Below are 25,107 nucleotides of genomic sequence, written 5' to 3' on the forward strand. Positions count from 1 at the left end.
AAGTAAACAATAAATTACTGTATTAATGCAATAACCAGTGAGGATCCTAATCTTGGAATGTTTGGCAACGCATTCAAACATGCAATACATCAGCTCACAGACTTTTGAAAATATTGTGGAAAAATGGGATTGGTCCATTTAAAAATTAAAATGTCCAGAAAGTGACCTGCATTTTTTAAAATCATAGGTAACTCCATTTAAACACAAGCATTTTTCTCTCTATTCCAATGTTTAGTTTGTTGGGTCCTGTGTCAATCTGACATGCTCGTTAGGATGACTGCAAAAAGATGCTACAATTCATTAGAGTGGTATTAATGGGACATTGAGTAGGTATTTCCTTGCTGTGCATTTTCAACATCATTTCATAGAAGCCCCACAATGTGGAAGCAGGCCATTCAGCCCCAATAAGTCCACACCAAACAGCATCCCATCCAGACCCACCCTGCTGTAACCCCGCATTTCCCATGGTTAATCCACCTAACCTGCACGTCCCTGGATACTATGTGCAATTTAGCATGGCCAATCCACCTAACCTGCACACCTTTGGACTGTGGGATGAAACCGGAGCACCCGGAGGAAACCCATGCAGACACAGAGAATGTGCAAATTCCACTCACAGTCACCCGAAGGTGGAACTGAACACGGATCTCTGGTGCTGTGAGGCAGCAGTGCTAACCACTGAGTCACCATGCTGACCATTCTGGGGATTAAACACAGATGACACCTTTTCTCTCGGATCACAACTATTAGGAGTATAGACAGGGCTCTGGCCACCGGGAAACTGTCCCTCCTGCTTTCATCTTTTGGTGCTGCAGAGTGTGAACATGAATGATAGAGTTTGGGCATCCATGCTCACTCAAACCTGTGTCTGCAAACAGAAGCTTTAAAGCTTCTTTAATGTTCAGATTGCCTCTGAGCAATCTGTATTTGCTAAGTTTCTGCTTTCAATCACAGGAAAGAGCAAATTCCTTTCATTCGTTTCTTCTCCTCAGTCAAGAGCTCAGCTCCTATTGAGCAGCATGTGCAGCAAGTGTTTGTTGTTAATGGGCCCAGATAGCAGGAGAAATGTTACAGGCTTTTTAGATAATGGGACATTTCTATTGACACTGTGCATGTTGGCACAGACAACATCTGGAAAACAGGTATACATGTTTTCAAGTTAAAACTCCAGGACGCCATTAGTCTGTACCTTCAAGCCTATATTCAACAGCACAAAACCTCATTTATATTGTATTTTTTCTTTATCCTCTTGTGGGACATGGGCATTGCTGACTGGGCCAGCATTTATTGCCCATCCCTGGTTGTCCTTGTGAAAGTGATGGTAAGCTGCCTTCTTGAGCCACCACAGTCCATGTGCTGCAGGTTGACCCACAATACCCTTAGGGAGCGAATTCCAGGATTTTGACCCAGTGACACTGAAGGAACAACAATATATTTCAAAGTCAGGATATGAGTGGCTTGGACGCAAACTCCCATTTACCTGCTGCCTTTGTCCTTCTAGATAGAAGTGGTTGTGGGTTTGGAAGGTGCTGTCTAAGGCACCGGTGAATTTCTGCAGTGCCTATTGTCGATAGTACACACATGCTGCTACTGAGTATCTGTAGTGGAGGGTGTGGACGCTTCTGGACATGGTGCCAGTCAAGCAGGTTACTTTGTCCTTGATGATGTCAAGCTTCTTGAGTGTTGTTGGAGCCAAACTGATTCAGGCAAGTGGGGAGTATTCCATCACACTCCTGACTTGTGCTTTTTAGATGGCTTTAGCGAGTCAGGAGATAAGTTACTCGCCACAGTATTCCTAGCCTCTGACCTGTTCTTGTAGCTATTGTATTTATATGGCAAGTCCAGTTGAGTTTCTAATCAATGGTAATCCCAAGGATTTTGATAGTAGGGGATTCAGTGACGGTAACACCATTGAATTTCAAGGGGTAGTGGTTAGATTATCTCTTGGAGATAGTCATTGCCTGGTATTTGTGTAGCATGAATGTCAGTTGTTGTCTAAGTATTTTATGTCCAGATAGAAAATAAATAGAAAGTAAAGGAATTAATCATATTTTGTGGCATTTCGGAAGCCAACAGACGGTCATTACAGAACAGAGGCTTTCAACTATCAGCTTACAAAGACAATAAGTTTGGATGCCGTGGTTTATTCCATATTGATTCTGTGCCAGGCCTGATTCCATCTGCCCTCATTAATGTGCACTCAAGGTCAGTGGATATCTCCTTGTGCTATGTCGTTTGGGTCTATTCTATACAAAAACCATTGAATTCCTAGCCCAATATCTGTCCATCTTATTTCAACATTCACCTATTCTTTGCCACGCTTATATGCAATACAACCACAATTCCCATCTGTGTGCATCTAGCATTGTCTAACACTCCCACTTGTCATAGAATCCATACAGTGCTGAAACAGGCCATCCAGGCCATCATGATTGCACTGACCCTCTGAAGAGCATCCCATCTGCATGATCCTGCATTTACCATGGCTAATCCAACTAGCCTGCACTTACGTGGATACTACAGACAATGACCTAACCTGCTCATCTTTGGACTGTTGGAGGAAACTAGAGTACCTGGAGTAAACCCACACAGACACAGGGAGAATGTGTAAACTCCATACAGACAGTTGGCTGAGGGTGGAATTAAACCCAGGTCTCTAGTACTGCGAGGCAGCAGTGCTAACCACAGAGCCACCATGCCAGCCATAAATCCTGTTCAAGTACTGCAGTTCAACTTTTAACTGTTAAGATTGCCATTTAAGGACTGATTAGAAGGTTTTTGCATATTATTGCAAGCTTTGGTCTGCCAGTATTTGGGCTGACACTATATTGGATGTTTGTGCAATAAATTGCCAGTAACACATTCCTTGAATTCATTATTGCTGCCACATTAAAATCTGGGGCATTGGATGAATTCACATATGGGATTTTAGTTGCATCAAAGTAGCTGTCGGACAGTCTGAATGCTCCTTCATTGATACCTAGAATTTAATTATCGACAAATGTCATGATCTCTAGTTGACTAATTTTGTAAAGGCAGCTGCTACCACTGCATTCTATGTAGAACTATTCATTTTGGAGATTTAATTTGTATTTTGGCAGCAATAAGGGAAACATCTTTGACTGCATGTAAGTTGTCAATAACCAAGAATCCAAGTTTATAGAAAATGGTTTCTTTTGTATGAAGTGGTGAGAGTAACATTGACAAACACCTTATAGACTAGACCAACATTATATCATAAGGAAACGTAGAAAATAGGAGATGGAGTAGGCCATTCTGCCCTTCAAGCCTGTTCCATCATTCAATGAGACCATGGCTGATCATCTAAACCTGATTCCACTTTCTCCCCATTCTCTTTGATCCCTTTAGCCCAAAGAACTTCAAGTAACTAGGGCTGTGGATAGGGATAAGAATAGTGGGGGAGGGAGGGTGCGCTTCAGTTGCACAGAAAATTATAGAAAAAGTTAAAGGTGGGGGCAAGCTCAGCAGAGGCTGTTAAAGTTTCCCAAGCAAGTAATAGGACAGAGAGTATGGAAAGGGTCAGGAATCTAACTTGAGTCACAGCAGATGAGGGGACAACTATGAGAAGGGGAGGCAGTCAATGCAGTGTAGGAGTTGGAATGTCATGTTGAGGTTGTACAGGATGTTGTTGATAATGCCTTTTCTGGAGGACTGTGCCCAGTTATCATTGCCCTGTTATAGGAAGGATATAATTATGCTGGAGAGGGGTCAGAAGAGATTTACCAAGATGTTGCCATGAAAGGAGGCCTTGAGTCATAAGGAGAGGCTGGATACACTGGGACTTTTCTCACTGGACCATAGGAGGTTGAGGGGTGACCTTATAGGAGTTTACAAAATCACGAGGGGTATAGATAAGGTGAATGGCAGATGTCTTCTCCTTAGGGTGGGGTTTTCAAGATGAGAGGGCATTTTTTAAGGTGAGAGGAGAAAGATTTAAAAAAGAGATGAGGGACAACATTTTTTACACAGAGAGTAGTTTGAGTGTGGATTAAGCTTGAATTGAATTGAATTGAAATGAATTAGCTTTATTGTCACGTCCTCAAATTGAGTACAGTGAAAAGTTTATAAGTTGCCAGTTACAGTGCTTCCAGAGGAAGTGGTGGATGAAGGAACAGCTATAATGTTTAAAAGATATTTGGATAAGTACATGAAAAAGAACTGTTTGGAGGGATATGGGGCCAAGTGCAGGCAGGTTGGATTACCCAAGTTTGAGATTATAGTCGGCATGGACTGGTTAGACTGAAGGGTCTATATCCGCGCTGTATGACTCTATGACTGTATGACTCTATGACTATATGACTATGATTGAGGGTGTTGTACTTAAATGCACACAGTATATGAAATAAAGTAAATGAGCTTGTAGTACAGTGTGAAAATGGCGGGTAAAATGTTGTGGATATCGCAGAGACGTGACTACAGGAGAATCAGAGCTTGGAACTAAACATCTAAGGATACACATCATTCAAAAGGATGGGCAGATAGGCAATAGAGGCAGGGTTGCCTTGTTAGTAAGAAACTAACTTAAGTTGATAGCAGGAAGTGTTATACAGTTGGAAGGCTTAAAATCTCTGTGTGTAGAGTTAAGGAACTGCAAAGGATAAAAGACCCTGATGGAAGTTGTGTACAGGCCTCCTAGCCATAGTCAGGATGTGGGGCAGAAAATGAATCAGGAGATAGAAAAGGCAGGTAAGTAAGGCACTATTACAACAATCATGGGAGACTTCAATATGCAGGTTGATTGGGTAAATCAGGTTAGTGGAAAATCTCAAGATAAGGAACGCAATGAATGTGGACACCAGCAGCAAACCAGAACCTCAAGAAAGTCAGAATGTGGAGGTGACTATAGTGACCATCACTAAGCAGAAGGTGCTGGGGTAAGTGTAAAGGTCAGAAAGTGAATAAATCACCCAGATCGGATGGACTATACCCTGGAGTTCTGAAGGAGATAGCTAAGGAGATTGTAGAGGTATTGGTGGTGAACTTTTAGCAAGCACTGGAGCCTGGGAGGGTTCCAGAGAACTGGAAAATTACTAATATAACACACTTGTTTAAGAAGGGAGGGAGGAAGAAGACAGGAAACTATAGGCTGGTTAGCCTGACCTTGGTTATTAGTAAGATTTTAGAGTCCATTATTAAGGATGGGATTGCAGAGTACTTGGAAGTGCATGGTAAAAATACAGCTGAGTCAGCATGGCTTTGTCAAAGGGAGGTCATGCTTGACAAATCTGTTGGAATTCTTTGAGGAGGTAACAATTGATTAGACAAAGCAGAGCCAATGGACATGATCTATTTGGAATTCCAGAAGGCTTTTCCCAAGGTGTCATAGAGGAGGCTGCTAAATAATATAAGAGCCCTTGGTGTTAAGGGCAGGTACTGGTGTGGATAGAGAATTGGCTGACTGGCAGAAAATAAAGAGAAGGGATAAAGAGGTCGTTTTCAGGATGGCAGCCAGTGATTAGTGGAGTTCCGCATAGGTCAATGTTGGAACCACAACTATTCACGTTACACATTGACAATCTGGACCAAGGAACTACAGGCATTATTAGAGATAGTAGGAACTGTCGATGCTGGAGAATCTGAGATAACAAGGTGTAGAGCTGGATGAACACAGCAGGCCAAGAAGCATCAGAGGACGAGGAAAGCTGACGTTTCGGGTCTGGACCCTTCAGAAATTTTTCTGAAGAACTTTTCTGAAGAAGGGTTCAGACCCGAAACATCAGTTTTCCTGCTCCTCTGATGCTGCTTGGCCTGCTGTGTTCATCCAGCTCTACACCTTGTTATTACGGGCACTATTACTAAGTTTGCAGATGACACAAAGCTAGGTAGAGGAGTAGGTAGTGTTGAGGAAGCAGTGAGGCTGCAGAAGGATTTGGACAGGCTAGGAAAGTGGGCAAAGAAGTGACAGATGGAATAAAATGTGGGAAAGTGTGGGGTTATGCACTTTTGAAGGATAAATAAAGGCATAGACTATTTTCTATATGGGGAAAGGCTTCGGAAATCTGAAGCACAAAAGGAGTTGGGAGTCCTACTTCAGGATTCTCTTAAGATTAGCATGCAGGTTCATTTGGCAGTCAGGAAAGCAAATACAATGTTAGCATTTATTTCAAGATGTCCAGAATACAAGAGCAGAGATTTACTGCTGAGGCACTATAAGGCTGTGGTCAGACTGCATTTGGAATATTGTGAGCAGTTTTGGGCCCCCTTTCTAAGGAAGGATGTGCTGGCCTTGGAGGGAATCCAGAGGAGGTTTACAAGAATGATCCTGGGGATGAAGGCCTTGTCATATAAGGAGAGATTGAGGATTCTGAGTTTGTACTCGATGGAGTTTAGAAGGATGAGGGTGGTCTAATTGAAACTTACAGAATACTGAGAGGCCTGGATAGAATAGATGTGGAGAAAATGTTTCCATTAGTAGGACAGACTAGGACCCGAGGGCACAGCCTCAGAGTGAAGGGATGACCTTTTAGAACTGAGCTGAGAAGGAATTTGTTCAGCCAGAGGGTGGGGAATCTATAGAACTCATTGCCACAGAGGGCGTGGAGGCCAAGCCATTGAGTGTATTGAGATAGAGATTGATTGTTTCTTGGTTAGTAAGGGGGATCAGGAGCTACAGGGAGAAGGCAGGAGAATGGGATTAAGAAACATGTTGGCCATGATCAAATGGCAAAGCAGACTTGATGGGCTGAATTGCCTAATTCTGCTCCTATGTCTTATGGTCTAATATGTGCTATCCAATTGTATTTGAGTAGCATAATGAGTGTGGATCCAGAAAGTGAAGTTGTTGAGCTGACAGCCTCACGTTCGTGTACATCTAATATCCCACTGATGGCTTTCCTTTTAATTCTTCACATGTAGGTGATGTCAACAAGAGCAGCAAGTTTGAGACCTCCATAGTTGAAACAATAAGGTGCTTTGGAAGTGGAGGTGGTTTGGATGGTTTGTTGCACTCTTCATGGTGTTGGCACTTCCCCCAGTGGTGTTGGGGTTGCATCTGGCACACTTGCCTTCATTGGTCAGTGCATTGAGTACAGGAGTTGGGATGTCATGTTGCATCTGTACAGGACATTAGTTAGGCTGTTTTTAGTGTACTGCATTCAATTTTGGTTTCCCCACTATAGGAAATATGCTGAAAGGGTTCAGAAAAGATTTACAAGTATGTTGCTGGGATTGGAGGGTTTGAGCTATAGGGAAAGGCTGGATAGGCTGGGGCTATTTTCCCTGGAGTGTCAGAGGCTGATAGGTGACCTTATAGAGGTTTATAAAATCATGAGGGGCACCGATAGGATGAATAGCCAAGGTCTTTTTCCCAGGATGGGGGAGTCCAAAACTAGAGGGTATTGGTTTAAGGTGAGAAGGGAAAGTTTAAAAGGGACCTAAGGGGCAACTTTTTCACACAGAGGGTGGTGCATTTACGGAATGAGCTGCCAGAGGAAGTGGTGGAGCTGGGTACAATTACAACATTTGAAAGGCATCTGGATGGGGACATGGATAGGGAGGGTTTAGAGGGATATGGGCCAAATGCTGGCAAATGGGACTAGATCAGTTTAGGATATCTGGTCAGCACAGATGAGTTTGGACTGAAGGGTTTGTTTCTGTGCTGTACAACTCTATTACTCTATAACTCTCCCCTTCTTACATGATACAAGCCCTGGGGACTTCAGGGTTCAGGAAAGTGGATAGTTCACTCATGACAGGATGGAATTTGTTGGTTTATTTAAGAACTTTCTTTACAAATGCTGGCAAACAGGATTAGATCAGTTTAGGATATCTGGTAAGCATGGACGAGCATGGATCAAAGGGTTTGTTTCCTTGCTGTATAACTCTGATATCCAACCGAAGAAACTAAATTACAGTTCTGGTCTTAGCATTCAATCACCAATCATGCACAACTATCTTGTAATCTCTTTATTTAGTAAAAATAAAGACAAAGAGCACCTTTCACAAACTCAGGATCTTCTAACACACTTTGCAATCATTTAAGTTCTTTTTGAGATATATTCACTGCTGTAATGTAGGAACATTAACATTTGCTTTTTAAGTGTGTCTTTGTTGGGTGGACAAAAGTGCATTCATCAACCAGACTTGGGATAGACTATTCATTATGGATACAGTGAGCACCAGTGCTCCGTAGTCACAGTTAAGGTACCTCCAAGTCAGATCAGTTTAGTTGCTAAATGTTATTGCAGATGGAGAACAAACAGTAAAGTTGCCCTATTGCTATAGTCTTTTGTGGAAGATGGTGGCATAGTGGTTATGTCTGTAGACTAGGAACCCAACCAATGCTGATGATATACATTCAAGTCTCATCATGGAAGCTAGTGGTGCTAAAATTCAGTTAATTAATCTGTAATGTTTAGGAGGTTGGTCATAGTATGTCTTACTTAAAACCCTTTAGAGCATGAGCTTGGTCTGTCGACCTACATGTGACTCAAGATCTATTGTAATGTGGTTGGCTTTTAACTGTGCAAATTAGTTTAGCAATCATGGGAAACTCAAACTAAGTAATAAATGCTAGCCTTACCAATAATACCATCATCCCATAAAGGGTAACTCAGCCACCTGAGAGAGCTCTAGGAAATTGGCGAGCGTAACTCAGCAGGGGACGGCTGCAAAAAACATCTCTTTAGAATTAAAATTATTGAGAAGGAACAAGGGAGGATGGTAAAGGAAACAGTTGGTCATGTAGCACAGCAAGAGTGAGAAAAGGATCAATACTGGGACACATGCTTTGGAATTCAAAGGCCTCGTCAAATGGATTGAGCTCAGAACTGTAACATGTTTGCATTTCCCATACAAAAAGTGGCAAGATTTTGTGGTAAGTGCTGCTAAATATATGATTAATTATTGTCAATAATGGTTGTTATTATATGCCTAATTAATCTGTGAACATCCGATACTCACTGCTGGGATACCTTATTATTTTGAGGAGTAACCTATAACTCAGAATGCCCATCATCGAACAGAAGGTTGCATCAGATTGTCATCTTCTGAAGCTGTTACTTGATACAACTGGAGACCATTTCCAAGTTCCCTGCACTCTTGACTTTCTGATGTCATTGGTGTCAGATGAGGTCTCCTGCATACAAATATATTCTGAAAATACCCATTTGCTCTTTGTTTAACATTGGGTTCAGTCACCATCAGCTCAGTGGGTGTAAGATCAGAGATAAACATTGTTTAGTATTGAGAAACAACAACTGGCATTTATGTAATGCTTTTAATGTTGGAAAACAGCCAAGAGCATTTAATGGACATGCACTAATACTGACTCAAAGAAGGAGGCATTAAACCAAGTGACTAAAAGCCTAGTCAAAGAGGTGGGTTTTGTGAGGAACCTTAAAGGAAGAGAGACACCAAGGTTTAGGAAAGAAATTTCAGCATTTTGGGCCTCAGGCAATCAAAGATACAGTTGCATAAAGTGAAAGTAGGCAACAGCAGGTGTGCACAGAAGGGCATTTGAATTGTGTGTGAGTGCTGTTGACCTTTATAGAACTCGAGGACCAGAGTAAGAGCTCTTTGTTTTCATGAACTTTCGACCGTGGAGCGCAACAGAACTGCTGAGGTGAGCACCTGTAAGGTTTCAGAAGAAAGGTCATGGGATACTCATGTTGACCATGACTCAATGGTAATGCACTACTTGCCTGAGTCAGAAGGCTATGGGTTCAAGTCATACACCAAAGATTTGAATATGACGCCAACACTTCGACATGGTGCTGTGCATCTTTCATCTGAGATATCAAACCCAGGGCCCTCCTGTCCTTTCAGGTAGACATAAACTATCCCACAGCTCTACTCAAAGAAGCGAAAGAAAATCTTACACTGTGTCCTGGCTAACAGTAAACTCTTACCCAATAATGTTAAAAAAACAAATTATCCCATCATTATTACATTGCTGCTTTTGGTACCTCGCTGTGTGTGTATTGGCTTCAGATTCCCACATAACAGTGAGCACTATACTTGAAAGTACTTCATTAACGGGATATCCTGAGCTTGGGAAAGGCTCTATATGAATGCAAGTTTCTCATTGTGATTAGGCCTCACTAACTCAGACACTAAGAGGTTGTTAGAGTCGGTGAATCCTAACCAGCCCACACATTATACACTCGCTATGTTCAATCAATTCTCCCAGCTAATTCCATCGTTGGCTGAATAATAGGCACTCATGTCACTTGCATTCACATTAATTTCAGGACTAATTGAAAATAAGCCACATTTGAGACTGTTTGCATTTAGTATCTGAGGTTGCTTTGATGGTAAATGCAGATTCATGAATGTGATTATAACAAATTCACTTAAAACATTTTACAGCAACAAAAAATTAAAATGTGAAACATTAATACTTTGGTTATAAAAATCAGCATATTAAAAGAGATTTCACCCTAAACCGATATTATAAAGGCCTCTTTCCAGATTGTGGTATCACAGAGAAATGAATGTATTGAGAAATGACCAGTGCATTCTGTTAATTACCACCTGCAGTGGTTCAGAGAGTTGAGAGCGTTAAGTTCCTGAATAACTGACTACCTTCCTTAGAAACCCACGTAAATATGATGGTCAAGAAGGCACAACAATGCCTCTCCTCCCTCAGGTGGCTAAGGAAATTTGACATGTCCGTAAGGACCCTTGCCAATTTTTACAGGTGCACCATAGAAAGATTATTATCCAAGTGCATAACAGCTTGGTATGGCAACTGCTCTGCCCTGGACCGTAAGAAACTACAGAACGTTGTGTACAGAGCCCAGACCATCACGGAAGCCAACCTCCCATCCACAGACTTCATTTACACATCTCATTCCCACCGAAAGGCTGCCAACATCATCAAAGACCCATCCTACCCTGGTAATGCACTCCTACAATCTCTTCTGTCGGGCAGAAGATACAGAACACACACTAGCAGGCTCAAGAACAGTTTCTTCCCTGCCACTATTAGAATGATGAATAGACTCTCTAACTTCAAATAGTGATGATCTTGTTAATGTTGATCTTGTCTAGCGCATGTCCTGTTCAGTGTAACCTGGATGCCTTACTCTGCCCCAAGTTTTATTTTCACCAAATGATCTGTATACCCTTGCTTACTATGATCTGCCTGTACAGCTCGCAAACAAAGCTTTTCACTGTAGTTAGGTACACATGACAATAAATCAAATCAATCAATCGATCGATCAATCAGTGGACAGAAAGTCATAGTCCATGGGCATGCAATTCTCTCATATATATTTGTCTGTGGGGCATATTGCCTGGTGATGGTGCAGACACAGATAATAATCCCCCCAAATAAATCTCTATCATTTATCTAATTTAAATGGACACCCTGTTTTAAATATATGAGCCATACATTAATTGTATCTGCAACTAGAAATATCACCTGTTAATTCTGTAAGCAGCAAGAAATTGACCAAGGGGTAGGAAGTATTGGTGGGGGTGGGGGTGTGGGGGAGGGGGGGTGGGTTTGCTGCAGGATGGAGTTGGTGGGGAGCATTGGGATCCCTGTCTGGTTTCAAGTTTTCTTCAGCCAGTCAGATTTCAAGGCTCAATACCCGTTGGTCAGACATGTAGCTGATACTAAACCACCAGGGAATGAGTCTCATATGATTCATCAATACACAGACACTTGCGGTGTGACCACACATAATGGATGGCATAATGGCATTACGCGTTGTGTTAAAATATGTAACACTAAAGTTTAAAGAAATCAAAAGAGTTATAGATCTTTCTCTGAGCCTTTTCAATCACTCCACAGCAGCAAAACAACCAGACAACAAGTGAATTGAACTGCTTCAGTAAAGAGATACTGTTGTAAACTGATCTGTACAGTGATCTACACAAAGTACTGTGTCTATTCCTAAACATTGAGATATAAAGGATATACCACAAAAATGGACTTCACAGTGAGGGGTGTGAAATGTATCATAATGTGTTTCAGTGAGGAGTGTGGAGTATGTCAATGTGTTACCAGTCCCAGGTATGGGGTGTATCAGAGACAATTGGGAGAAAAGTGTAGGATGCATTGAGAGTGAAACAATGGTGTGTGTCACAGTACTATGTGTGGGATAACAGCAGAGAGTGTTACAATGAGGGATATGTGGTATGTCGAAGTGTTACATTGAGAGGTGTGTAATAAACCTGAATGCAAGAATGAGGGGAATAGGGTCTATTAAAGTTTGACAGTGAGGTGAGTGTGGTCTATTCAAGTGTGATAGTGAGAAGAATGGGTCATCTGAGTGTTATAGTGAGGGACATGGGATATGTCCATGTGAGGTTTGGAGTATACAGAATTACAGTGAAGTGTATGGGATTAATCGATCAGATACAGTGAATGGTGTATGTAATATTACTGAGGTACAGTGTGGAGTGTTCATTATATCAGTGTATTACAGTGACATGTGAGATGTATGAAATATTCCAGTGTAGGATATGGGTACATCAGGGTGTTACTGTGAGAGGTGTCGGGTATATCAAAGTGTTGCTCTATGATGTGTTTCAGTGAATGTTAGAGTACAATAATATGGTAAATCTATATAAACAAACAATTTTGGGGAAATATTTGTTTGAGTTAATTCTGCTTTTAATTCTGATGCTAGTTATTGTGAGTCACTAGTTAATTTGGTTATTCATGTGAATAGCTTTAGAAAGCATAGATTCAATTTACTCTTTGAAAGTTTACAGATAATTGAACTTGCACCATCTTGGAAATGAGTTTTGGATTTGGTTCATTACCCAATCGCAAAATGTTTTTGAACTTTAATAATTTGCCTTGTTTCAGTGAGTAGCACTCTTGCCTCTGAGTCAGAAGGTTCTGAATTTCTGTCCTGCATCAGTGACTTGAGCACCAAATCAAGGCTGACATTTCAGCGCAGTACTGAGGGGGTGCTGCATTGTCAGAGGTAGAATGACAGTGAGTCTTAGTGTCCTGGTCAGTCTTAATATCTCAACCAACAACCTTCAGCTGCATCATCAGTGATCTTCCCTCCATCATAAGGTCAGAAGTGGGGATATTCGCCGATGATAGCACAATGTTCAGCACCATTTGTGACTCCTCAGATTCTAAAGCAGTCCATGTTCAAATGCAATAAGATTTGGACAATATATAGGCTTGGGATAACAAATGGCAAGCAACATTCGCACAAATTACAGGCTATGGCCATCACCAATAAGAGACAATCTAACCATCACCCCTTGACACTCAGTGATATTACCATCACTGAATCCCCACTATCACATCCCATAGGTTACCATTGTCCACAAACTCAACTGGACTCACCACATAAACAGTCGCTACAAGAGCAAGTCAGAGGCTAGGAATACTGCGGTGAGTAATTCACCTCTGGCTCCCCAAAGCCTGTCCACCATCTTCAAGGCACAAGTCAGGAATGTGATGGATACTCCCCACTTGCCTGGATGGGTACTGCTCCAACAGCACTCAAGTAGTGATGGGATGGAGGACCTTAGGGTAAAAATTCAACAAATTCATATTTGTGGAGAGCAGCTGCTTTTAAAGAGATGTTAGAGGCGTGAAAATAAGATAGCGCTGATCCTTCCAGCATGCTTCCTGGGGAGAATGTGGGATTGCTGAATGCTCAGGTTAAGCTTCAACAGTTTGCATTGAAGTGACTGTGAAATTCAAGAGATGTAAATAGAAAATGCTGCAAATTTACAATGGGTCAGTCAGAAGGAGAAAGTAGAAGAGAAGGTGCTGCTCAGTGGCAGGGCGGTGCTGTTTACGACAGAGGTTCAGTTCAAGTCTTGCTCATGCACATTTTGGGAGACAACTGTCAGGACCAATGCAATGCCGGCAAACCTCTGAGGAATCTTATGGTGTGATAGCAGTCTTGCGAGAGAGACTCTGCTGGAAGGCTGGAATTGGAGCAGCTTAGATCATGGAGCTCTGCTGTTATAGTCAGCGTGTATATATTGCTACTATGTACTGCTTTAAGAAATATCTTGTGGTATCACTTGAAGAAAACAAAAGCTCAGACTAAATTTTTTGACAGCACAGTTTGTATTATGCAGTGCCTTAAATCAATCAGTCATTTCAAGGTCCTTCACAGGAGCAGTGACTCTAAGACATGTAAACAGATTTAAGGTGACCAAAAATAGGCATCAAAAAGCTCGGTTAAGAATTAATTTTCAAGGAGAAGAGGCAGAGAGGCAGGGAATTCCAAGGCTCAAGGCAAAACCGACATTCAAAACGGCTGTTTTTGTGAAAACGTTGGCATTTCCAGAATTTATTTTTTTCCATCTCCACATTGCTAACTAAAGCTGGTTTTCAAATGAACTGGTAATTGGCTTGCTCCACTTTTCAAGAATGTATGCATTATTACATCAGGCATCTTTAATGGGCAGGGGGAGTGGGCATTGGAAACCACTGAAGGTTTCAGTGGAATTTATTTACCTTCGCAGTTTGAAGCTGTCAGTGAGCTGTGAAATTTATGCTGCATTTATCATTTGTTAAATCCCAAAGTTCAAAAGAATCAAATGCATGGAGGCTGATCACACAGACTGATAAGTGATCCATAAATGAACAATATTCAAACTCAGGAAAGGAAATAGCAAAACAGACTTTTATGGCAGAATGTGTCAAGAACCTCATGAACAGATTATCATGTGTAGAGTGGAAGATCTAGGCCCCACAGCTGGTGTTTATTGTGCATATGTGTGCTAGCATGCACACATGTATGTGGGTAACATGTGCACATGTGCGTCTTATGTATATGTGCCTACATGTGTGAATGCATCTTGTGCGTGCACATGTGCATGCATATGTGTGTGTGAGTCTGTCTGTTTCTCTGTGTGCGTGTGTGTGTGTGTCTGTGTCTTTGTGTGTGTGCATATGTATGCACATATGTGCAGGTGTGCGTGTGTGTGTGCGGGTCTGTGTATTTCTGTATGTGTGTGCCTGTGCGTTTCTGTGTGTGTATGTGTGTCTGTGTGCACGTGTGTCTCCTATGTGTGTGTGTGTATGTGTGTGTGTGTGCGCGCTAACCTCTTTTGAAGCTGTTGGTTGAGGGATTACTTCTTGGATCAGCCTCAATTAATGCCATGAGATTGTTTGTTTCCACCTCCACAAACTGCTTGATTTTTCACATGAAAGTTTTACAAACAACTAGTGTAGACTTGCCAACTGGTTGCAGATTGTTCAGTTTAAAAGTGTTGTCCTGCGTGCAACTTAGGGTCTAGGCCCGAAACGTCAGCCTTCCTTCTCCTCTGATGCTGCTTGGCCTGCTGTGTTCATCCAGTTCTACACCTTGTTATCTGCAACTTGTGTAATTCAGTCTCTCAATAAAAAGAATTATGAGGCCCCTGGGCCACATAAAATGCATATCTTTGCATTGTTTTCATCATCTTAGCTTGTATTCTGATTTATATTATATTGTGTGTGAATAAACATTCCAGGGTGGGGTTATTTAACTGCTGATGTTTATAAATACCACTCTCCATGTGCCTGGATAAGTGTAGCATCAACAACCCTCACTTGGCACTATCCAGCACAAAACAGACTCCATCTGCCATCTTGAACAGTTTTTCCCTCCATCACCAGCCAATTTGGTGCCAATGTGCACCATTTATAGGATGCAGTAAAGCAACTTGCCAACATCCCCTCAACAGCAGCTTCCAAACCCACAATGTCTCCCACTAGATGGGAAAGCAGGACCATGGTAACGCTACCTTCTTCAAAATTCCCAGTCATGTATGCATCACCAATCCCTTGTTGCTGTATCCCAAACCAGGAACTCCCACCCAAAGAGAATTGTAGAAGTACCTTCACCATATGAACTACTATGGTTCAGGAATAACGTCCATTATCACCCTCTCAAGGATTAGAAATTGACAGTAAATGTTGATCTGGGCAGTGATTCCTATATCCCAAGGGTAAATGTTATCTCTGTGTAGAAAGGAGCACCACCTCTTAACATCTTTTGATTAAAAGTTATTCTTAGTTAACCTGCTCAGATTTGGTGACACACCTCCAGAGAGTTGAACCAGGAACTTCTGGCCCAAAGGTAGGGACACAATACCTGCTATCTTTATATTTATATGTGTACTCAGCTCAAAAACTCAATAAATATTCCTCATATGTCATTAGGGCTAGAATCTGTCTCCAATTTCAATTAAACAGATTTAACTCAAAACCAGAATTAGTTTATCACTGCTCAAAGTCCACATAAATCTATGCTTCCCCTATTACGCTGTGTAAACTCGCCCCATCAATTCCATTCTCCTGTCAATGGTGGTACCGCAGAACTTCATCTGAGGGTGTAATTAAAGTGTGACATGTTCACACAGAAAATTTCCATTGTAAATGTAGATATATCATTTTTAATGCAAACATCAGTAGAAAGTGCTATGAATAGTTATATCAAAGCAATTTTGCCTTTTGTACAACTTCAATATCTTAATAAGTTATACAGGGTTTCGAGGTAGCGCAGGGTATTTGAGGGTGACGTACAGGACAGAGCCTCTTGTTGACTTGAGGCAGTGACATTCTGTGACATTGTTGCTCCAGTGACTCAAGTAAGGATTAGAACCATTGATCTGTATTCGTCAGCTTTAATCAACGCCAGTGGAATCCAACTGGGTTAAAAGCTTTCAACGTGAATGTGTCACTGACCTACATTGACAGATGGAAAACTGATAGAGCTGAACTCCTGTTTTTATAGCAGCTGCTAAATGTGGTTTCCAACAAAGTCTGAAACCCTCAAGGACTGTAGACTTCTTTTAACATCAAACAAAAGATTTTTTTAAAATTTGGACTAAACATCTTGAATTAGAAAATCTGAAAACTCTGCAGCTATATATTCTAAAGGTCAGCCAGACAGAGCTGTCCTAATATTTATTACAATTAACCTTTCATTACTCAGTCAGAACTAATACAACAAGTATTCCCATCCTCATAGACCTGAACAAATTTGCTGTTACACATTGGGCCCTTACTCTTGGATCAAAACATGATTCAAAAGACCAAGGTCCAGTCTTTTCTGATAAAATCCCTCCATTCTTGCCTACCATTGGGGGCATGGGGAGTAGGAATACTGAGATAGAGAATCAGACATGATGCTATTGAATAGGGGAGCAGACTCAATGAATCAAATGACCTGCTCCAGCTCCAAGTTTCTGTGTTTCCATGTTTGCTGCTGGTTACACAACTGATTAATTGCTTGACTGATCATACAGTTTTAAATGAAAGACTACAAAGTAACTTTTAAAAAATCAACATAAGTTAAATGCAACTTCTTTCAAAATCAAAAGCAAAGCAGAAATAAAATACAAATTGCAAAATGTAGTAGTGGTAGGCCTCAGCTTGCAGTTTGTTGCCTCTAGATTCATTACAGGCTCAGGTCAATTATTCCATCATGGGCCAGGGCACATTGTCCAGCAAGCTTTATGGTCCTCCTGATTTGGGATCGTTAGCATCCCCAAAATTGCTCCCCCAACTAACTACCACCCTATTGTATTTCAAATAAACACAGAGTTTACTGTGAAGGAAAAATCAGAGTTAAGCTTTTAAGCTGTTAAGAGTTAAGTTCTGAGGAAGGGTCACCGAAACGTTAACTCCGTTTTTTCCTTCACAGATGCTGCCAGACCTGCTGAGCTTTTCCAGCAACTTCTGTTTTGTTTCACAGAGTTTACTGATTGTGGTCTCGAATTCATCGCCATTCAATAAGCCACTGGATTTGTTCAAAGTTGGGAATCTGTCCAAGAAACTTGTTTTATCCGAAGGAATGCACTGATTTCACTCACAGCATCATTGATTTAAGTTGATGCTAAAACCAAATGAATCCAGCAATCAAAGTAATTAGCTGGCAGGTTTTGAAATTTGCAATGTGGCCATTAAAATAGTCAGTCAATTAATTACAATTAGCCTGATGAAAGGATACATAAATACCAACAATCCAAACATATAGGTCCAACTATTTACCTCAATTCGCAAGTTTGTATTCCTGTTCATTCTGTGGGACTCCATTCACATTGAAACAAGTTATTAATAACTTTCTGTTCTATTGAATTGATGTTCTCCTCCTCAAATTTCAATCACTGTAACTGCAGCTCTCCTTTTAAACACTATCGGTACACATGAATGTTACAATTAAACCTATTTTCCACCTCTTTACAGTGCATCACATTGTTCCATTGTGGTTTCCTCTTGTCATGTTCATCCTTTGTGAACCTATGCCTGGTATAACATGCCTTTTCAATGTAGATCTTATATATTCATGCTGCTGTAGAATTTAATGGAAATAAAATTGCACTTACTTAACGCATTTCACAACCTCAGAACATTTATTACATTCAGCAAAGTTCGTTTGAAGTTGTTGCTGCTGTAATGTGGGAAATGCAACAGGTTCTAAACACAATGTTGTTTCATAAGAAGCAATGAAATAAAAGCATGAAGTAAGGTTATTTATGTGATGGTTGGAGGATACTTATTGGCCAGAATTCGGAGAGACTCTTCAAATAGTGTCAAGTGAGCGGTGTCCTGAGTCCAACTATCTCCATCTCCCTCATCAGTGACCTTCCCCGATCGCAAGGTCAGATGTTCACTGATGGTTGCACAATGTTCATTTCTGTTCACGCCTCAGATTATAAACATACAGAAAGACCTGGACAACGTTCAGGCTTGGGCTGGTGACAGGCAAGTGCATTCCTTTTTTGTTATTCTTTCAATGGGATGACAGCACGGCTGGCCTGGCCAACATGCATTGTCCATCCATAAGTGCCCTGGAAAAAGTGGTGGTGAGTGCCTTTGTGAACCGCTGAAGGCCATGTGCTGTAGGTAGACCCACATTGCTGTTAGGGAGGAAGTTCCAGGATTTTGACCCAGTGACAGTGAAGAAATAGAGGTACAGTTTCAAGTCAGGATGGTGAATGGCTTGAAGGGAACTTAACGCATAAGTGTCAGGCAATGACCATCTCCATAATGAGAGAATGTAACTAGCTTTAACTGCTATGCAATGGTATTACTATCGATCAAACATCATCATTCAGCGGAAACTGAACTGGGCTGGTCATATAAATATTGGTCTCCAACAGCAGGTTAGGGGCTTGGAATTCTTCAGAGAGTAATTCACCTCCTGACGCCCCAGCGCATGTCTTTGACATATAAAGCACAAGTCAGGAGTGTGATGGAATACTCCCCACTTGCCTGGATGGGTACAGCTCCAACAACACTCAAGAAGCTTGATACCATCGTGGATAAAGCAGCCTGCTTGATTGGTACTCATCAATTATTTCAACGTTCAGCCCCCCAGCATGAACACACAGTGGCTGCAGTGTGTACCATTTATATGATGCACAGCAATAACTCACCAAGGCTCCTTCCACAGCTCCTTCCAAATTCATGATCTCAACCATCTAGAAGGACAAAGGCTGCAAATACAAATGGAAACACCATCAACTACAAGTTCCCCTCCAGACCTCACCAAGAACTACATCACTGTTCCTTCATTGTCACTGGGGCAAAATCCTGGAACCTTTTCTGTAACAGCACTGTGGTTATCAGTATGCAATCGGAACTTCAGTTCGAGCAGGAGGCTCAACACTATCTTGTCAGGGGTAATTGAGATGGAAATAAATGCTGGTCTTACCCATGAGGCCCACCTCCCATGAACTGAAAATCAAACTGAGAGGAAAGATAGGGCCTTGGTTTAACATTTCCTCTGAAAGCCAGCAACTGTCATGATGAGGCTACATTCTTTCAGTACTGCATTATATTCTGCAGTCTCTGAAGTGGGACTTAAACTGTCAATCTCACAGACTCTGATATTTCCTGAGATGCAGCAACTTTCTGAGTTGGTTAATCCTAATTTCTTGTGAACAAACAAACTGAGAAAATAAAAGAGCTTGAGCTTTATCTCCAGACCTTCCGTGGAACCTGCCAACCAATTCCTGGTACTGTCTCCAAAGATGTGGATTGACCAGAGTGTGAGTTCTGCCTCAGATGCTTAGATTTCCTGTAAGGTCGCAACACAACTCATGGACAGATGATGGTGGGGTCAGAGGCAGATGAAATAGAGACACAGAGACAGATAAAGAGATTCTAGTATCTAGTCAATGGGGCCTTAGCCAAGATGTTAACTATTGATAATTTAAAATGTTGCAGATCAGTCCAATCTCCCTGTGGCTGTGTAACTTGCACGACTATCTGGACAGAGTGTCCAATAGCTATCAGCAGCACTTAAAACAGCACTGGGAAATAAGCTGCAACCTTCTGGATTGGATGTAGAATAACTACAGCAGCTACTAAGCTAGATCTCGGATGGTAGCACTCTTACCTCTAGATCTGAAAGCTGTGTGACTCAAAATTCCCATCAGAAACGTAAACTCTAAGAAATGAGTTTGGCATGTCAGTATAGCATTGAGGGAGTCCTACATTGCTATCTTTCTGTTAAACAGGGAGCCTTCCTGTTCCCATGCTCACTATTTTACAGAAAAGCATGAAGACACTTGTGCCTCACTGATAGTGGTCACTCACTCATTGTGACTGAAAAATCAGGTTATCTGATCATTATTATACATTTCAATTTGGGAGCTTAACGACTGCTGAATTTCCTGTATTACAAGTGTGACAACGCTACATTTGTTGTAAAGTGCTTTGAACATCCTGACATTGTAAAAGCTACTATATAAATGCAAATGTTTCATTCCTTATGAGCAGAGGGGGTAAACTGCCGTGACATTACTGTGCATTCTGGAAAGTTAAATTTTGCTGCAATTTAACTCCTTAAATCCAAATGTTATTGAGAATCAGTTAGGAACAGAATTGTCTACAGAAACATCTGTTTTTAATATCCTTTGATATTTGCATACAAAACATACTTTTAAAAGGAATAGCCCTGAAGCTGGGCATTAGATCAAAGTGACATTTTGAAATCCACACTGATTAATAGCAATTGGCTCCTGTTACTGAATTCCAAACAAGGGCTTTGAGCTTCCTTGCCATTTAAATTATTTATCAGTTGATTGGCTGTCTGGGCATACTTGGCAAATTATATTTTATTATTGTCTGTGTACGGTTTTATATTAGTACCAAAACTGCACAAAGACTTCAATTTATTTTCAACATTTCCTAATTTGCCGCTTATACAAACATACAAACATGCAAATTAGGAACAAGTGTCAGCCCAATGCCTGCTCTGACCTACAATAAGATCATGACTAATCTAATTGCTCTGCATTCCCACCTATCCTCAATAATATTTCATCCCTTTCTTATCATGAATCTAACACTGCCTTAAAAATATTCAAAGATTCTGTCCCGTCCTGTTGAGGAAGTTCCAAAAGTCAAGATCCTGTGAAACAAAAAGTTAGACTATAAACCATGTAGGAGCATAATTAGGCCATTCAGCCCATCAAGCCTGATCTGTCACTCAATAAGATCATGGCTGATCTAATAATCCTCAACTCCACTTTCCTGCCTGTTCCCCATAACCATATTTCCTTAATGATTAAAAATCTATCTCAGCCTTGAATATAGTTTATGACCCAGCCTCAACAGCTCTCTGTGGTAAAGGATTCCACAGATTCACTACCTTCTGAGAGAACAAATCCTTCCCCATCTCTTTCTGAAAACTGTGACCCCTCACACTTAGATTATGCCCTCTGGTCCTGGACTCTCCCATAAGGAGAAACAACCTCTCCACATCAATAAGGTCTTCACTCATTCTTCTAAACTCCAATGAGTACAAGCCCGACTGATTCAACCTCTCCTCATAATAAAATCTCTCCATGCCTGGAATTAACCTGGTTAACCTTCTCTGGACTGACTCCAATGATAGCATATTTTTTTCTTAGATAAGGGGCCCAAAACTGTTCACAGTATTCAAATGAAATCTGACCAGCACCATATACAGTTGGCTTGCTTGTATAGCTATAATGACCTACTCCTGCTCCTGTGCCTATTCTGAGCATTCTGAAACAAGCCCCTAAATGTCTGTCTGGCGTAGTGTCTCTATTGATTTAACCCCTAGACCAGCAGGGTCCGTTTACTTCAGCTAGACCATTGTTCCTCTTATGTAAGTTTAAAATACTAGTCGAATTAGACTCAATCTCCTCCTTATCAAACTAAATGAAAAGTTTGGTCATAGTTTAGTCACTGCTACCCCAGGGTGCCTCTAGTCTGCGATCATGAATGAATCTTGTCACATTACACAAAACAAAGTCTAGAACAACCTGGTCTCTAGTTGGTTCTAAAACATACTGCTCTAAGAATCCATCTTGAAAGCATTCTATAAACTCCTCATTCAGGTTTTTCCTTCCAATCCTTTTCTTCAGTTTATATGCAGATTAAAATCACACATGATTATTGCATCCCTTTAACACAAGCTCCAAATATTTCTTCTTGTATATTTTATCCCCACATTGTGGTTACTGTTAGGGGACTGTAGACCATTCCCACTAGTGACTTCTTTCCCCAATCTTCCGCATCTCCACCAAAACCAATTCTGCATCTTGTTCTCCCAAACCAAGGTCTTCTTTAACACATCGCACACATGTCATCCTTAATTAACAATGACATCCCTCCACTTTTACCTATCCTTCTTGAATGTCATATACCCTCAATGTTCAGGATCCATGCTCTGCCAGCTGGCAGCCACATCTCTGTAATGGCTATCAGATCATATTTATTCACTTCAATGTGCACTATCAATTTGTTTACATTGTCATGAATGCTACATGCATTCAGAAACAGGGCCTTTAGCTTTGTCTTCTTTATTGCTTTTATAACATCTAACCTTGATGTTGCTGTGTTCTTGCATTGTTTTTCTCTCTGTCTGTACCTTCTATTCTCTGACTCTTATTTTCCATTTTACCATTTTTCTCACTTACCTTGTTTCTATCTTTGATATGCCACGTCTTTCTACATTTAATCCTTTGCCCCTATTATTTAGTGTAAAATTTTTTCCACTTTGTCAGTTTGGCGGTTTACAAGAACATTGGTCCCGACATGTTTCAGATGCAGACCATGGACACTTACTCAAAGCAATTCCAATTCTCACTACTTACTGTGTTCTTTAGTCACCCACATGGTGCTGGTAGATTTCGTTGGCATATTTGCATAATTAAAACACCTTAAATTATCACATTTTACCATCATAAGTTTATCCATAAAAAGTCATCATTTTTATGTGTCATTGTACTTGTATGTATGTATTATTTGGATGTTGTTAAGAAAGTCTTTAAGTTGCCTTTTCTTCAAGTACCAAATGCAGCTTTAAGAATGAACATATAGGGTTATAACTAAGGCCCGTTTGGTCTCCAGTGAGCCTAGAACTAGCAATAAATAAATAAATAGAAGCAAAGTTGACAATACTAATTGTCTGTAAGAATGGCCTCAGAGCTGGAGTTAAACAGAGCTTCAGGTTTATAGGATATAGAGCAATACATTTTGAACATGTGTCTCGTGCAATACTTGGACAAGCGACTTGTTAATCCTTATTTTCCAATTAATCTTGTTAGTTTGCATTCTAAATTAGAGCCTGTCTTGTTTAGCAATAAGGTTATTCCTCAACAAGAATGTTCTTACTCTGGGATTTAGTATGAAATCTAATTTCCAACTGTGCCTTGTGTCCTAAAGTACAGATCAGGCCTCCAAAGCCTTGATGACACTTCCAAAGTGAGTAATAAAAGTTCTCAGCATAGGTACTGTCAATAAACCCTTTCACAGAAGCCCATGCTTATCTGTGCTCTGAATTTATTGGTATTATTCCCTCTCGTGGCTTTAACCCCTCCGTATAATTCTTCCTTCTTTGGTTCCACAGGTGAGTTCCAGGCAGCCCAAGAAATTTGCGTTAGAGTTGTGAAACTTACTATATACAGTTTAGAAACAACAGGACTAAGCTGAAGGTATAAAACCCATAATAAAAACTGAGAGTGCTGGAGCAGCTCAGCAGGATTGGAAGTATTTATGGAGAGAGAAATAGGTTACTATTTCGAGTTTGATATGAGTTTTCTGATAGAGACAAAAAAAACTGCAGATGCTGGAATTCAAGTTAGACAAACAGGAGGCTGGAAGAACGCAGCAAGCCAGGCAACATCTGGAGGAAAGGAGCAGTCAACATTTCAGGCATGACCCTTCTTCAGGATGAGTCCTGAAGAAGGGTAATACCCAAAACATTGACTTCTCCTTCCCTCCAGATGCTGCCTGCCTTGCTGTGTTCTTCCAGCCTCCTGTTTGTCTACCATGAGTCTTCTGATGTCCACATCCCGCAAATGCATTGAAAAGATAGCTGTGGAATGTCTAACTCAATCTTTTGCTCACCAACCTGATGCTCAAATCACATGATAGCCTGTATATAACTTTAATTCTGAATTTTGTTTATCAAGTCCCGAAAGTTAAATTTTTCAAAATTCTTAAGTGATAACTTTCTATTTTAGTTGCATTCACCATTTTACTGGGCACTTAAGGCAGTCAATGTGCATCTATACACATGATCGGTGTCCTTTTAATCCAGGATGAGTTTGAGATTTTAATAAGTATCAGTCAATATGTGTTGTGGCCTGGGGGTTCTCTTGTGGTGCAGTGGTAGTGGTTCTACCTCAGGATCAAGAGACTTGGGTTCAAGGCGACCTATGGTATTATCTCTGGACTCTTAATCAGAGACCCAGGTAGTATCCAGGGGACTTGGGTTCGAATCCCGCCACAGTAGATTGTGAAATTTGAATTCAATAAAAATCTGAAATTAAGAATCTAATGTTGAATACAAACCCATTGCCAACTATCAAGAAAATGCCCATCTGGTTCATTAATATTGTTTAGGGTAGGAAAATGCCATCTTTACTTAGTCTGGCCTACATGTGACTCCAGACACACAGCCTCTTAACTGCTCTCTGGGCAATTAGAGATGGGCCTAGCCAGTGATGCCCTCATTCCATGAATGAATAAAAAGAGTCCCGCCTGCTCCAAAGGTATACTGTGACAGGTTGATTCAGAAATATCTATATTGTGTTCTGCTGTGGTCACTAAAGTGCACTGGTCTGTTCACATCATCTTAGATATTTCCCATCACCTTTCACCCCAAAATTCTAACTAAATTCTAATTCTAAATACACTAACCAGCTTCAGTATTCATCTTTTGCCACCAGAAACCA

The sequence above is a fragment of the Rhincodon typus genome, chromosome 34 (genome assembly GCF_021869965.1).
Source record: "Rhincodon typus isolate 14 chromosome 34, sRhiTyp1.1, whole genome shotgun sequence".
NCBI classification, from domain to species: domain Eukaryota; kingdom Metazoa; phylum Chordata; class Chondrichthyes; order Orectolobiformes; family Rhincodontidae; genus Rhincodon; species Rhincodon typus.